We start from the raw sequence: 15,843 nt of genomic DNA on the forward strand, positions 1-15,843 counted from the left end.
CTCCTGAAACACAGTAAAGCAGTTTTATGACTGCGCAGAAAGGGTCAGCCTGCAAAGGACAAGTCACACAGTATGAACGTCTCGACAAAGGCCGAGACACTGAGCGCACTAATGTACTTTGTTCTGCTGTTCCCAGTTTAGTCAATAGAGATGAGTCAATCAATTTGCATCATCCAGGATTAGAGGTCTCACAAGTCCCGGTTTCCCTGGAAGTTCTTCTTTTTACTCCATTTACACCCACAACAATGGAGTTTCTGCACATTTCAGAAGATGCTATCGATACAAATTTGCATGTGGGTCAATTAGAGTTTTGGGGAAGGAATGTTAAACTTGATTGGCATAGAATATTTGAGTCCACCAGCTATTAAACCATACAGTATATACTGCAGTTTAGGTAATGTACAATATATGTAGTTATGTAAAAAATCTGCTGCAACCAATGGAAACTGGAAAATTAATTGTAGATAATGGGGAAAAAGAGAATGCAGTAGGGAACATTTTAGGTCCCATTTTAGTCAGCCTCGTAAAAATGGGACCCTCTATTTGAAACTAATGTATGCCACATCCATCCTATGGTGTAAGATTATTCAGTCCTTAAAGGGGTTGTCCCATTTCAAGAACATCTATAGGACACAGAAGAAGTGTCTGATTGGCTGGTTCTGATCGCTGGGGACCCTGCTGATCATAAAAATGGTGGGCCCATATTCCCCTTGTTTTAATGGAGTGGTGGACATTCATAAGTGCTGCCACCCCATTCAACGTCATGGGTCTGCTGGAGATAACCACGCGCTTGTACATGGCTATCATTGTCAATCCCATAACGCTGAATAGAGTTGTGGGCACACATGCATGTCTGCCACTCCATTCAAACCATTGGACCTCCGTCGATCAGACACTATCTTGTGGATAGGGGGAAAGTGTTTTAATGGAACAACCACTTTAAAGGGCTTTCCAAACTGGAAATGTATGGCATATCCACAGGATATGTCTGATAGTGATCCTATCTCAATGACCGGGTCACAGCCTTGTGCCTCTGAGTATGGAGTGCTGGTACGCATGCTCAGCTCTCTCCTTTTAGTTCTTGGGACTTTTGAAAATAACCGAGCGTGCTTGCTCAGATTTTATAGTCCCATATAAGTGTATGGAGAAAGCTGCACATGCACAGGTTACTCTCCGTTCCTGGTAATGTAAGACTACATTTTAGTCTATAAAAAAACATAGACCCTAGTAAGAAGTGATCAGCTCCAAAGGTAGCCAAATAGTTTTTATTCTCCTTAATTTTTGGAGCCTACTATGGTATCAGAGCCTGTGCCCACTGCAGGATCCTCTGGTACTCTGGCATTCTGACCATGAGTTAGAGACATTACTCAGATTGAGAGGGAATGGGGAGAATTCAGTGCAAAGTCCCTGAGAAAGGACCCCCAAGCCCCTCCCTCCCTCCGGCTGCCAGATTGAAATTAGAGCAATGAGTGGGGAGATCACTGGTTCTAGCTTTTTAGAAAGAGATTGTAATGTACTACATATATGATGTCAGATTTTCATTTTTTACATTAATCATAGGTTAATCCCTTTATCCCAGCCCAGCTATTAGTGGACTTCTGAATTCCCCAGGAAACAGCTGATATCACCGGATAGTCCTACTACGAAAAATGTGGTCAACCTGGGCAAGAAATCCCCCCAACTCCATAGGTCTTTTACCTGCCATGAGAATGTATAGCTTGATTTAAAATAACATGCACTACAAAAGAAAAAATTACTGCATTATTTGAAAACCAATCTATCATTTCTATCCTACATTGAATGAGAAATAACACTATACAGTAGAATATGATTGCCAATTTATTCTAAAAAAAATAAAAATCAATATCACATCAACTTACAAAACCTCGAAGTCACCTGGTTGGGTAAATGTTAATATAGTATCTTAGCTACCACTTACAAAAAGATCAGTAAAGCATATAGCGTAGGCAGCTGCAACATGTGACTAAAGAAAATCAATAGGTGCTGTGATGTTTCAATATTACGCCAGCGTGGAGACCACCACCCATCTTCATGACAGAAAAGCCATGCAGATAGCTCTCTCCAAGGGGTTAACTGCACAGCTAAGACTTTCCAATGAAGATTGATGAGACAGATAAGGATTAGCAAAACCTGACAGACAAAATCGAAGAATGATATATCAACCTCCTATCAGAAGATGTTGCATGATATATCAGAGGCATATAACACCATGCTATAGGGGCTGACAGCTCAAGGCAAATCAATGCTGCATTGGGCCAAATAGCTCCAGAGGTGGCTTCACCCTACAAACCTGTAATAAAAGGCCACCTGACTCTACTATCTTCTAACGATGGTATGATATGACAGAAGTATGATGACTTCTTGAAGATACTTAGTTAGATATTGGCATCAATATTAAGATCATTGGGAAAATAGTCAAAGGTAGTTTTTATCTACGAATCAGCAAGAGAACAACAACATTAGGCTGACATAGCAAATGTGATAATTCAAAGGGGTTGTGCCATGAAGAACTTTTTTCACCACTGAATGGAGCAGTAGAGCACATACTTGACCACTGTTCCATAAAAGCTCCTCGGGAACACAGGCTTGGGACCTATGTATGTACTAGTGATCAATGGGGATCTAATGTTAGAACCTCCCAACAATCAGATATTTATATTTTCATCTTTCGTGGCACAATTCCTACAAGTGTTGACCAAGATGACTAGATTTGTTGACCAGTTGGTCATTCAACCTAAAAAATTAACTTAGTTCAAGATGAATTTAGCTGGAAAAAAACCCAATATGTTCAAGAGGAGAAATGGTGGCAGTATAGTGCAAGAAGGATGTTGTATATGATGATAACCTTGGAGTGTGTGCTCCTCAGACCTTCTCAGGGATCTCACTGGTGACACACCAGTTACTATCTATAAAATGCATTGGTTTCACTGCTTAATTACTCCCCTGACTTTCTTACAGTGCTGGACAAAAAATTCCTAGTGTCAAGTTGGTTGTAGGGCCTTCTGCTGCTGGAATCCCCAGTGATCATCTGTGATCTAATAATCTCCTACAGTGCCATCACATGTAAAATTAGGCTTTACACGTTCTTAACAGAATTCATTAAAAGGGTTCTCCAGGATTTTGATATTGATGGCCTATTCTCAGGATGGGTCATCAATATTTGAATGGTGAAAGTCCAACTCCTCCTCTTCTTAGGTCATGTGAAGTCACATTCATTGATCACATGGCCTAGGCGCAGCTCACTCTTATTACAGCAAATGGGTCTGAGTTTCTATAGCAAGCACAGCCGCGATCCAATGGACATTACTGTTTTTAATTAGGTGTGAGTAGGCGGCACTCACCAGAGCTCCAGGAAGCGCTGTAACTTCTTTAAACAGCTGATCAGACCCCCGCCAATCTCATATAGATGACCTGTCCTGAGGATAGGTCATCAATATCAAAATCCTGGAGATCCCCTTTAAGATTAATTATCAGTAGGTGTAATACATGGCTATGCTGGATGCTCCAGATGTAGAGATGCAGATCTAAGCTCCAACAAATAGATGTGGGTCAAAAAGGGAAAATTCCTTCTCTTTTAACTCAGAATTCCCTAACGGAAATTTTCTTTCCTAATGTATCTTAAAATAAGGACTAGGCTATATGTAATATCAAGGTTTAGCCACATTTACTTAAAGGGATTTGATATGCAATACCACACGTAACCTGTGAACAGGCATGGTGCTGTTTCTGGAAGTAAGCAGCCGTGCTGTCAAATCCTGGACAAAATCTTAGAAGATCATTTACTAAAGAATGACATTTCACATGCCAGTCTTAGTAAATAGCCCACTGGTATAAGGTGAAACCTATTTATTAAGAGGCACAGGAATGTACCAGGCGACTACCTCCTAGAGTAGTGTCCATGTGATCAACTGCTGACCCACGGTGGTCAAGAGACACTGGTGCAGACCACCAAAGGGACAGGTAAAACTTGTAGTCAGTAATAGGGTGAAGTCAGGGTAGGCAGAGTACGTGTGAATCTGTGAAACAGTCTGAATGTCAGGGAAGGCAGCTCAGGGTCATTACTTTAGTCAGACACAGGTCAGGCAACAGATAATCAGAGTCAGGAATCAGACAGAGGTCAGTGCACAGGCAAACAAACATGAACCTTTGCTGAAAACCTAAGAACAGGAACCTATTGTTCAGGCACCTTCCATAAATACCCATAAGTAGTCAGCCATAGGCTGGTGATGACTTAGGGTGTGCTCATGGAGGTCTTTTAAGAGCTAGATGGTGCATGCATACACTTTAGACAGAAAAGAGAAGCCTTTGCCAGCAAGGGTCTCATAGGACTCTGGCAACTCTGGGGACTCAGTAGCAGCAGCAGAGTCGTAGCAGCAGGAGGATAAAGGGATACTCTAAACTCATTTTGCCAGCCCTATTGGGACTGCAAAATCCAAACAATCACAACTTTTCTCTAGTTCCCTCCGAGCGTCCCCCAAGCAGAAAAGATTGTGAAAGATCTGATGAAAAATGCATTTCTCAATTAGTATCCCATCCTACAAGCTTTTCCTCCTTGTTCCTTCTGATCCTTTCTGAGGAGTCTGCCTACTCTTCTGTTTTCACAAAAACAACGCAAAAGCCTTCTTTCGGATGTTTTGGGGCTGAAATAATCCTTTCTTTCACATAGTAATTGAAAAAGTAAATCCACTGGGCACAGAAAGATTATGAAAAGATTCACAAGCTGTCAGTAGTTTTTTTTTTTCTTACTTTTTCCTACGATAGGGGATGGCGGCGATGAAGAACAGATGGAATGATGCTCTGCCGTGGAACAATCAAACCGCCTGTGCAAATAATCAGCATTTAAAGTTGTTGTTTTTGAAAGTGCAATGCAGGAGGCTCGAATTAAAAAACCTTTCATGGGATCTGAAATAATTACAATGGCTCCTTTAAGATCTGAAGAATGATGACTATACAGGAACAGGGAACATAAGTGACATCGAGGAACATTAGTTCTGCAAATGCGGAGGCTGAAGGGATATTAGCAAACATGAAATATTACATATTGAGGATATTGTAGAGACTCCTAAAAACACACTACTGTATGTTAAACAGGATGGCTCTAGGATTCTCAATGTGGTTTTGGACAGTAACAGAGTAGTTACATACTTGTCCACAGGGGGCAGTATTATAGTATTTTCTTGTTTATAGAGGGCCATATCATAAAAGCTATACAACGTATTTATATCCATGGAGACAGTTTACTGTACATACTATATGGGGCAGTATTATAGTAGTTACTTTATTGTCTCTAGAGAACTATTATATAGTAGCTCTATTCACATCCATGGGGGCAGTAAAATATTAGTTATCTTGTTGCCCATAAAAGTTCTTATTAGAGTAGCTACTGTATATTGTAGCAGTTGTATCCAGGCAAATAAGGGGCAGCGTTGTAGTAATTATTATCTTGCCTATATGAGGAAGTATTAGAGTAGTTATATTTTTATACATAGAGTATTATTTATATTCTTGTATATAGGCTCCTGTTCATAGTGGGCAGCATTATAGTAGTTATATTCTTGTACATAGGAGCAGTATTATAGTGGTTATATTCTTATGCATAGGAGACAGTATTATAGTAAATATATTATTGTACATATGAGCGGTGTTATAGTAGTTATATTCTTGTACATAGGATGCAGTATTATAGTAGTTATATTCTTGTACATAGGAGCAATATTATAGTAATTATATTCTTATACATAGGAGGCAGTATTATAGTAGTTATATTCTTGTACATAGGAAGCAGTATTATAGTAGATATATTATTGTACATAGGAGGCAGTATTATAGTAGTTATATTCTTGTACATAGGTGCAGTATTACAGTAGTTATATTCTTATACATAGGAAGCAGTATTATCGTAGTTATATTCTTGTACATAGGAGGCAGTATTATAGTAGTTATATTCATGCACAAAGAGGTAGTATTATGGTAGTTATACAGGTGGAACTCGAAAAATTTTAATATTGTGCAAAGATCATTTATTTCAGTAATGCAACTTAAAAGGTGAAACTAATATACGAGATAGACTCATTACATGCAAAACGAGATATTTCAAGCCTTTATTTGTTATAATTTGGATGATTATGGCTTACAGCTTATGAAACCCCAAAGTCACAATCTCAGGTACCCTTTGCTCAGGGGGTATGGATTAATTAGCTGACTGGAGTGCGACACTTTGAGCCTAGAATATTGAACCTTTTCACAATGTTCTAATTTTAGGTTGCATTACTGAAATCAATGTACTTTTGCACAATAGTCTAATGTTTCGAGTTTCACCTGAATACTTGTACATAGAAGCAGCATTATAAAACTGACATTATTGTACATAGGGGCAGTATTATAGAAGTAATATTCTTGTACCTAATTTCTGTAATGTAGTAGTTATTTTTCTTGTACATTGGGGCAGTATTATAGTAGTTATATTCTCGTACATAAGAGCAGTGTTATAGTAGTTATATTCTTGCACATAGAAGCAGTATTATAGTAGATATATTCTTGTACATATGAGCAGTATTATAGTAGTTATATTCTTGTACATAGGAGGCAGTATTATAGTAGTTATATTCTTGAACATAGGAAGCAGTATTATAATAGTTATATTCTTGTACACATGAGGCAGTATTTTAGTAGTTATATATTCTTGTACATAGAAGGCCGTATTATAGTAGATATATTCTTGTACATAGGAGGCAGTATTATAGTAGCTATATTCTTGTACATAGACACAGTATTATAGTCATTATATTCTTGTATATAGGAGGCAGTATTATAGTACTTATATTCTTGTACATAGCAGCAGAATTATAGTAGTTATATTTTTGACATAGGAGGCAGTATTATAGTAGTTATATTCTTGCACATAGGAGCAGTATTATAGTAGTTATATTATTGTACATAGGAGGCAGTATTATAGTAGTTATATTCTTGTACATAGGAGGCAGTATTATAGTAGTTATATTCTTGCACATAGGAGCAGTATTATAGTAGTTATATTCTTGTACATAGAGGACAGTATTATAGTAGGCCCGGGGATGTCTACCCAACTCGGGCCCCTCCCTCCATTTTAGTTTTAGTCTTTTTTCTACGTGAAGAGGCTGTGGTGCTTCGTAAGCGCCACAGTCTCTTCCTAGGCCACACGACATTGTTCACATGGTGTAGGTGCAGCTCTGTCTCATCTGAGTGATTGGGGCTGAGCTGCAATACCAAGCACAGTGCTATCAAATGGACAGCGCTGTGCTTGGTAAGTAGCAAAGACGCTGCGGCCCTCACTGGAACATTGCGATCTCCTCAAACAGCTGATTGGCGGGGTTACCAGGAGTCTGACTCCCACCATCTCATCATTCTCTGAGTGCAGATGTCATAGATGTTACCTGCAGTCCTATGCAACACCCCACATAACAAAGTGAACTATTGTGTTATGTGGGGTGTTACATAAGACTGCATGGAACATCTACTACATTATCTGCACACAGAAAGTTATCACTGTTATCTGGACTGTTACATAGGACTGCAGGTGACAAATTTAAATTTTTGTTACCAAATTTAAAATACATATGATTATGATAAAAAAAAGACTTGGAGGAGAAGATGAGACACAGGTCACAGTAGTGAGCCAGCTCTACATATAGGGGAATACAGCATCACATGCCTGTTACATCCAGTGACATCTCCTGTCATGTAGATCTTCTCTTTCCTCTTCTCCTCCGTTTGACCGAGACCTCCATGACAAATTCTTTCATCTACGCATCTCGTCTCTACAGAGTTTGCTACACAGACACGTTAGATTTCTCATAATTGGGGTCATTTATCAAACTGGTGTAAAGTAGAACTGGCTTAGTTTCCCATAGCAACCAATCAGATTCCACCTTTCATTTTCCAAAGGAGCTGTCAAAAATGAAAGGTTAAATCTGTTGCTATGGGTAACTAACCCATTTATACTTTACACCAGTTTGGTAAATTACCCCAAAAGTCCCTATAGTGTCTATAGCAATTATAATGTCCCCTAGAGTGCCCCCAGTAATAATAACACCCTATATTGTGCTCCAGGTAATAATGCCTGTATAGTGTCCCCAAAAATGATGTCCCCTAATAGCAACGCCCCACACTACCCCATATAGTAATTTCCCCCACACTACTCCAATATAGTAATTTCCCCCACACTACTCCAATATAGTAATTTCCCCCACACTGCCCCATATAGTAATTTCCCCCACACTGCCCCATATAGTAATTTTCCCCACACTGCCCCATATAGTAATTTCTTTCACACTGCCTCCCGTGTAGTAATTTCCCCACACTGTTCTCCATTTAGTAGTTTCCCCCCACAAAGTAATTTGCCCCCACACTGCCCCATCAAGTAATAACCCCCCACACTGCCCCCATTAAGTAATTTGCCCCGACACTGCCCTTCATTAAGTAATTTGCCCCCACACTGCCTCAATTAAGTAATTTGTTCCCACACAGCCCCCAATTAAGTAATTTGCCCCCATGGACACATTTGCCCCCACTGTCCCTGTAGTAATATGTCCTCCTCTGCCCACCAAAGTTGGCACGCACACAATAAAACAAACAGCAAAAAAAATAAAAATAAAGGTTAATACTTACCTGTGTCTGGAATGGTGAGGCAGTCATATGTAGGTGCGCGATTACGTCACCACGCGCTCCGCGCGATGATGTCCCCATGCACGCCGGGCTTTTTTCCACCACATAGGCCTCAGGCCTACTAGGCTTGAAGCCTATTTCGGTGATAGGCGGCGGGGGAGATAACTATGTGGCCCGCCGCCGTATGTGGGCGTTCGGCCCGGGGCTGCCGACCCGAACTTCCCTATTATAATCTGCCACTCTTGTAAATAGGAGTCAGTATTATAGTACTAATATCATTGTACATAGCAGGCAGTATTATAGTACTTATATCATTGTACATAGGAGGCAGTTATAGTAGTTATATTCTTGTACATAGAGAAAATATTAATTAAATTTTTGTCTACAGGGGCAGTTTTATAGTAGTAGAATTCTTGTCTAAGTGGAATAGTTGCGCCGCAATCTGCGACTTCTCCCCACTCAGGCCAGGTCTAAAAAAGTGTTTGGGATGTGGGCAGGGAAGGGGAAAGGCTGGCAGGCTCATCTTATTTAGAACTGGCACTGGATGCACCCAAGTTATGGAGCGGCCAGCGCCTCTACATAACTCCGGCAGAACCACCCCCAGCGCAGGGCTTTACATGCCGGTCTTAATAAATGTGCCCCTTACTGTTTGCTTATTGTGATATCACAATATGTAATATCTAAGGAACTGTAGGAAAAATCAAAATGTAAATGGGGAGATTTACCATCCTTATATGCCAGAAAGCTGGCATAAAGAAAGCTGCACCCTCGAGTTTGAGACATATTAAAATCAATTTGCATAATCATTTTTGTACAGATGATGTTTCTATCCCGTCCTTTGCCACTTTGTAAGAGTGAGTAGAATTAGCCTGGAATGGATGAGGTCTATAATTATTTATGGTATTTTCTGGCATAAATGATGACTGAAATCTACACCAGCTACAGACTGGTGTAGATTTCATTCTAGGCACATAGACTGCTGGATGACGTGCTTCATTTATGGCGAGGTGTGCGCCTTGTCATAAATTAAGAGTATCCTCTGGTAGCAGAGAGGATATCAAGATCAGAGAAGAAAATGACAGTCTTGATATATCCCCTCCAAAGAGTTTTCAAAGTACATATGAATGCAGGGTACAGTGATCAAATAAATTAAAATCTTTTATATCTAGTATTTAGCGTATATACAGTATTACTGCTCCTTTAAACTAGCATTCTGAAGCTTTTTCCCACCCAGACACCTGCCTGTCATATTGAGCATTAAACCAGACTGAATTAGTCGGCTTTTTACAATTGTTATAAAGCTTAGTTTTTTTTTCTGCCTTAATATGCAAACCTCATGGTCTATTAAAAAGCATTGATGCTTTGCTAAATCAGCATAAATTCTAAGTGCTAGTTCTGCGCAATGGATTCGGCAGCTATATGATCCGTTTCATACTAAGGAAGCCGGGAACACGTTCCTCTGCAGCGCATTGCTTTTCAGTCTCGGCAATAGGTTACTGTACTTGCAAAAATAGCTCTTGTGACACCTTTTATTGGATCTTTCTAAAGTCAATGTTAGCCGTGAAAGACCAAGGGATTCAGTGGGACCACCTGCCAGCTATATACAACAAGTACCCATCCACTAATTACTTTATAGACACTCAGAGTAGATGTCATCAGTGTGACATCTAATGAAGACCAAAAAAGTGATGGACTCCGGTACATAGATCCCCAAGCGATCCTCGAGTTGGATCATCTATGCTGGGCCTTGCATTAGTAAGCCTAGTCACTATGGCAGAACTTGGACCCATGTGGGAATCTTCCTGTCAAATACATTTTGTCATTAGTTGTGAGATAAGGACCTGTGAAAACACCCCACCATTTTTCATGGAAGATCTTTCTTGCCCTCAAAATGCAATTTGACTGTTGTTCAATACATTTTTGAATGTTGGCTATCTATTGTGATGCACAACTGTGATTGCATAATTGCCAGGGGATTAAAAACTATGAAAATGGTCTGAAAGCAATTTTGGAGTGGGCATTACCCATTCATGACAAAGAAGTGACAAGGAACAAAGGTCTTGTAGAATGGGTAGAATACCCAACCGTGTTAGAAGTTGAGTGAATTTGTATTCTGTCAGCAAAGCACCATGGATGATAATAGACTGATTAAAATTTTTTATTATCAGTGCAAAATCTTCAGTCATATTGACCAAAGTATAAGTGTGGTCTACAATCTGTGTTTACTTTTAGGTGACCATGCACATTAGACTAATGTGGGTTGAACTTGGCCAATCATCTAGTGTGTGTTAGTTGTTCGGTTGACATTCGTTTGGCAAATTTTTTGGGGGGGCGTAAGATTGGGAGTGTTGAATTTGAACACACCTAATCCTTACTTCTCAAGGAAGAAGTATCTGGTAGTGGCTTACTCTCTTCTCCATTTCAGAACACATGCTTCTCTAGCTGAACTGAGCTTGCATGTGTATGGTGAAGTCAGAAATAATAGTTGTCTTCTTCTGAAGGTATATGGCCACTTTTCGTTCCAATGAGTGAGCAGGTCGAAAGGCAGCCAAATATTTTATCTCTCTTGTATCTGTTTCATCTCTCAGCGCGTTTCTATATTCAGCTCAGATGTTATTTTCCAGTAAGTTTGTTTGTTCTTCCATCTAACTATAACATTCCCATTTCACACCAATAACAATCAAAGGCAGCGTTGTATGCGCCAGCACTGAGGACAATTACCAGCAGTTAATGCTCCTCAAATCATTGGCAGCCTATCTCGTTCCCGTGTCTGACCTCCTCTATCTTCCTCATCTGCCTCTTTATGTCTTTATTACCTCGCCGCTCTCCTCATTACTTCACATGTTTGCATGCATTAACATTCATTTTCCTACTGGCTTCCACACGTTAACTTATATCTAAGGTGCCCATAAATTAGCCCTTATCATCAGACATTCTGCTGAAGATTCCCGGATTTTCTCCTCGCTACTTAAAAGAAATTAGAACCAAAAATATCTTTATCAACTTTGCTGCTATTTACTGAGGTCACGGTGTTAATCTTTCCGTTCATTTTTTTATACGCTGGGTTTCTAAGCAGAATTCCTTAGGTGATAAACTGAAAAAAATAATTAGTGCAAATAGCAGGTTGACCACCTTCAGATGACTTTAGAGGGCTCTGTTGTAAACCCAATTCAACTTTTTATCTACAGTATTGCCCCTAATACGTGCTACATGTGTGCTTGCTATATGTGTGATTAACCATGCTTGTTTCACTGATGGTGGATCATGCTTGCTTCATGTATTCTAGACCACGAGTGTTTGGCCACAATGCTTGTTACCCAATGGATTTAAAAATGCAATATGTGATAGTTCTGACAAACTACGACTGTGCTTTATTGCAAACTGTTGTGCTGTTATTTTTATGCCTTAATGCTTTGCTTTTAGAGTTAATCCTGAGTCTCTAGCGATGGTGACTAGGAAAGTACAGGCCCATTCCCCTGACTTCTTTCTGTGTGATCAAGTCATTGTATCATACGTCACAGTAGCATGAAAAAGTCGCAAACTATGCATTTGTGACTTTTTCTATGGCACTTGTGCAAACATTTGTGTGCACCACTTTCCTGAAAAAGTGGCAAAGGCTAGTGTAGATTTTGGTTCAGGCGTACGCCTCATCATAAATCAGACACAACATCCGGCAGTGTGCCTGGTTATCATAGCCCGAGGTACGCCGCCAAGCTAAGTTAACTCAGCCCATTTTTTGTAGTGTAGCTCTGGTGGCTGAAGAACAAAGAGGGATTGTGCATGTAAAGTGTGTGGAAGTACCGCTCGTCATTTGCTTCTGCACTACACAGCTTTAGTTGGGTTTGAAGACCTTGGCTTCCATCCATACTAAAGAGGGACAGATATAGGTCTGTTATAAGTTCTGCATCCCACAGCTAGGCATTGTAGACAGAAGTTCTTAGAGAATAGTACCCCTTGGATGGCATCGTTACATTGAAAAGTGTCTCAGGGTGCTTCTGGACTCTACTCCATAAACCAGCCTCAGGAATTGTTGGTAACATTCAAGAAACGTATCTACATTTTGTCTGGATGTATCTCAAAGCAGCTGAAATTGCAGAGTAGTTGTTTACACTTCACCAGACTATGCCCTCACTCATCATTTTCAGCAAACATCTCTGTTTCCTGCCTTGCACCTCTCAATCTACTAACACCAACAACAATCCATAAGAAGGAGACCTTTACCAGGGTGTGCCCCATCGGGACAACGTTACACTTCCTCTTCACTGTGCATGACCCAGGGAGTGCTGGAGCAGGACTTTCGCTGCCGTGAGTACTAACACCTCTCACAAGACGACTACTCCCATCCTCTCCACCATACGATCCCCGTGGGGGCCATTGCACTTGAATCATGTGTATTGGTCAGAGTTTCATGGACGGTGGCCCATAATGTTTGTCCCATGTATGGTGGACCATGCTGGCTTCACATGATTGCTTCATCTGTGGTTTTGCATGCTTGTTTTATGGGTGGTGACTGTTATCCTATAATGCTTGCTATAGGTGTGGTGGATCATGCTTGATTTGTGTGGGGTGGACCATGCTTGCTTAATGGCTGTGTGGCATGATAGAGGTGTGCTGAGGGTGTGTATCTCACCCGGGTTTTCAGTTTAGCTGGGTGAGATAACTGGAATCCAGAAATGGTGCTGCTTCAGCAAGGCATAGCTGGAGATCATTTTGTTTAAAGTTGTATGGGCTGGATTTCTTTGGACTGGGAGACAGGTTGATAGTGGGGGTCTCTCAGTCCACACCCCTAGTTCACTACAGTTATTCCCTTTAACCTGAGGTGATCGCATGTGAGGCCTGCTGTGTAATCAATGGGGGTATAACCCAACCCTCAGTGTATTACTGAGAGAGAGAGTATTTGGAAAAGGAAGCCTACAGACGCTCTGTGTGTTCCCAGCCAGGAGGGTTGGGGGGGGGGGGGCCACATGGCTGTGTGAAAGCCTGAGTTTTGGGGCCCAGCAACACCTGAGAAAAGAGGTGTCGCACACGGTCAGAGTCGGGAGGACACTTAGACCATATCCTTCCAAGGTACTTGTGTGGTCACAGCCAGGAGACTGCTGGACCGTATGGCTGAGAAAAGCCGGATCTCACCCCCCATGTGAGCGGCACTTTAGAGGTGAGTTAGGCAAAATACCTATATATTAGGTAGAGCCTAAACGGGCAGGTGTTTTTTTCTATTTTTATGTTTGTGCTGGTGCTGAAGTGCCAAAATAAAGCACCATTTGGATTTTAACCCCATTGTCTGAGGAGGAATCTGTTATTGCTGACCCCCTGTGAGAGAGCGACCACTTACAGCTGATACATTACATGAGTAACAAACGGTAATGCTTGTTACTTGTGTTGTGGACCATGCTTGCTTCGTGTGTGTTTAACCATGCCTGGTTTGTGGGTGGTGGACTATGTTTTCTTTGTCTCTGGTGGAAAAAGCTTGCTTTATGTGTTGTGGACACTGCTTAGTTCATGCTTGGTGGATCATTTATGCCTTATTTGTGGTGGATCATGCTTGCTTCCTGGCTGGTAGCCCATAATGAGTGTTACTTGAGTAGTGAACCATGCTTGCTTCATGTGTGGTGGATAATGCTTGCTTCTGTAGACTACACTTGTTACATGTGTTGTGGACTATGCTTTTTTTCTATGGAGTGGACCATTCATGTTTTATGTGTGGCGGACCATAATTCTTATTTCATGGGCAATGGTACATAATGTTATTGTTACTTGTTGGGTGGTCCACGTCTTGGAGCTCCAGGACTGGTTGTAAAAATGACTGAAATCAAATATCTAATTACATAATAATGTTACCATCTAAACATGGCCATGTGGCCTACATAGCCACAAACTCAAAAAAAAATAAAAAAAAATAATAGAAGGTAATGAGAAACCATATTTTTCAGGTATCTCGCTTTAAGGGTCCATTCACACGTCCTGTTTTTTTTCATCCTGAAAAACGGTCCGTTTTTTGCGGATCCGTTGTTCCTGAAAATGTTTCCGTATGTCATCCGTATGTCATCCGTTTTTTGCGGATCCGCAAAAAACGGGAACATGTATACATTTCAATAATCAAATAAAGTTGTTTAGATTTCTTTGAAAAAAAATAAAAATAAAAAAATAAAAAAATTGTTATGTGTTTCCAGGAACGGAATCCGCAAAAAACGGATGACATACGGAATGACATCCGAATGTCATCCGTTTTTTGCGGATCCATTGACTTTGTATTGTACCAGGATCCGATTTTTCAGGACAAGAATAGGACATGTTTTATATTTAAACGGACATGCGGAACGGAACAACGGAAACGGACAGCACACATTGTGCTGTCCGATTTTCTCCAGGACCCATTGAAAATGAATGGGTCCAGATCTGGTCCTGATCTGTTCCTGAAAAAACGGAACAGATCAGGAAAGAAAAAACGGACGTGTGAATGGACCCTTAGGTTGACAAACTCATTATGATATATTTCCATTAGTATCTTTTTCTTCCCCCTATGGTCTATTTTTTTGCTTTTAGATCATATCAATCAATTGATCAGCCAATCAAATTTCAACCTATTAGGCTAGGGCTCCAAGGCTTTACAATGTGAACATTTTTCTTGCACAAAAACATTAAAGTTGTGATGTAGCCACTAGAATCCCCCAATTTTATTATGACAAGTGGACAACGCCATACTGGCATTTGTGAGAAGGTATACGTATAGTGTCAATGTTTGCCAGGACAACCATAGTATAGAAAAGACCATAAGTGAGGGAGAACCCTTTCCATCTTTCTCATAAAACTTGCAATTAAAATATAACAGTATATCTTGGCTACCCTGTGCTGTACGCTGTCATTTCTCTTTACTCCAGCTCTTGTCCTTCTATCTGTAACTTCACATAGTAAATGGCCTTTACCAATTCTCAAAAAGCCTCGGGCCTCTATTTTCCCCTCTGCAGCTGCTGTGACAGTCCCGAGAAGCAGGATCGTGATGAAGGCGTCATGCTTATCCACAACAAATAAAGCGAGGGACATAAGGCAACCATTTCTGAAAATTATTCTTTTTTTATCAGATACAAGCTGTCCTCATTTCCAAGGTGAGTTTTATTTGGTCTTCTCTGTAGCCATTATGTAAGATGTGCACGGCATAGGGATGGAAGCTATTCAGTGAGG

General features: G+C 40.5%; 1 protein-coding gene across 1 annotated transcript in view; it reads right to left on the reverse strand.

The window, feature by feature from the left end:
- CELF4 (CUGBP Elav-like family member 4) overlaps positions 1 to 15,843 on the reverse strand; it is a 997,927-nt gene that overhangs the window by 895,548 nt on the left and 86,536 nt on the right. The gene's annotated exons all lie outside the window — the stretch shown is intronic.

Source organism: Bufo gargarizans, chromosome 1, assembly GCF_014858855.1.
Source record: "Bufo gargarizans isolate SCDJY-AF-19 chromosome 1, ASM1485885v1, whole genome shotgun sequence".
NCBI lineage: Eukaryota > Metazoa > Chordata > Amphibia > Anura > Bufonidae > Bufo > Bufo gargarizans.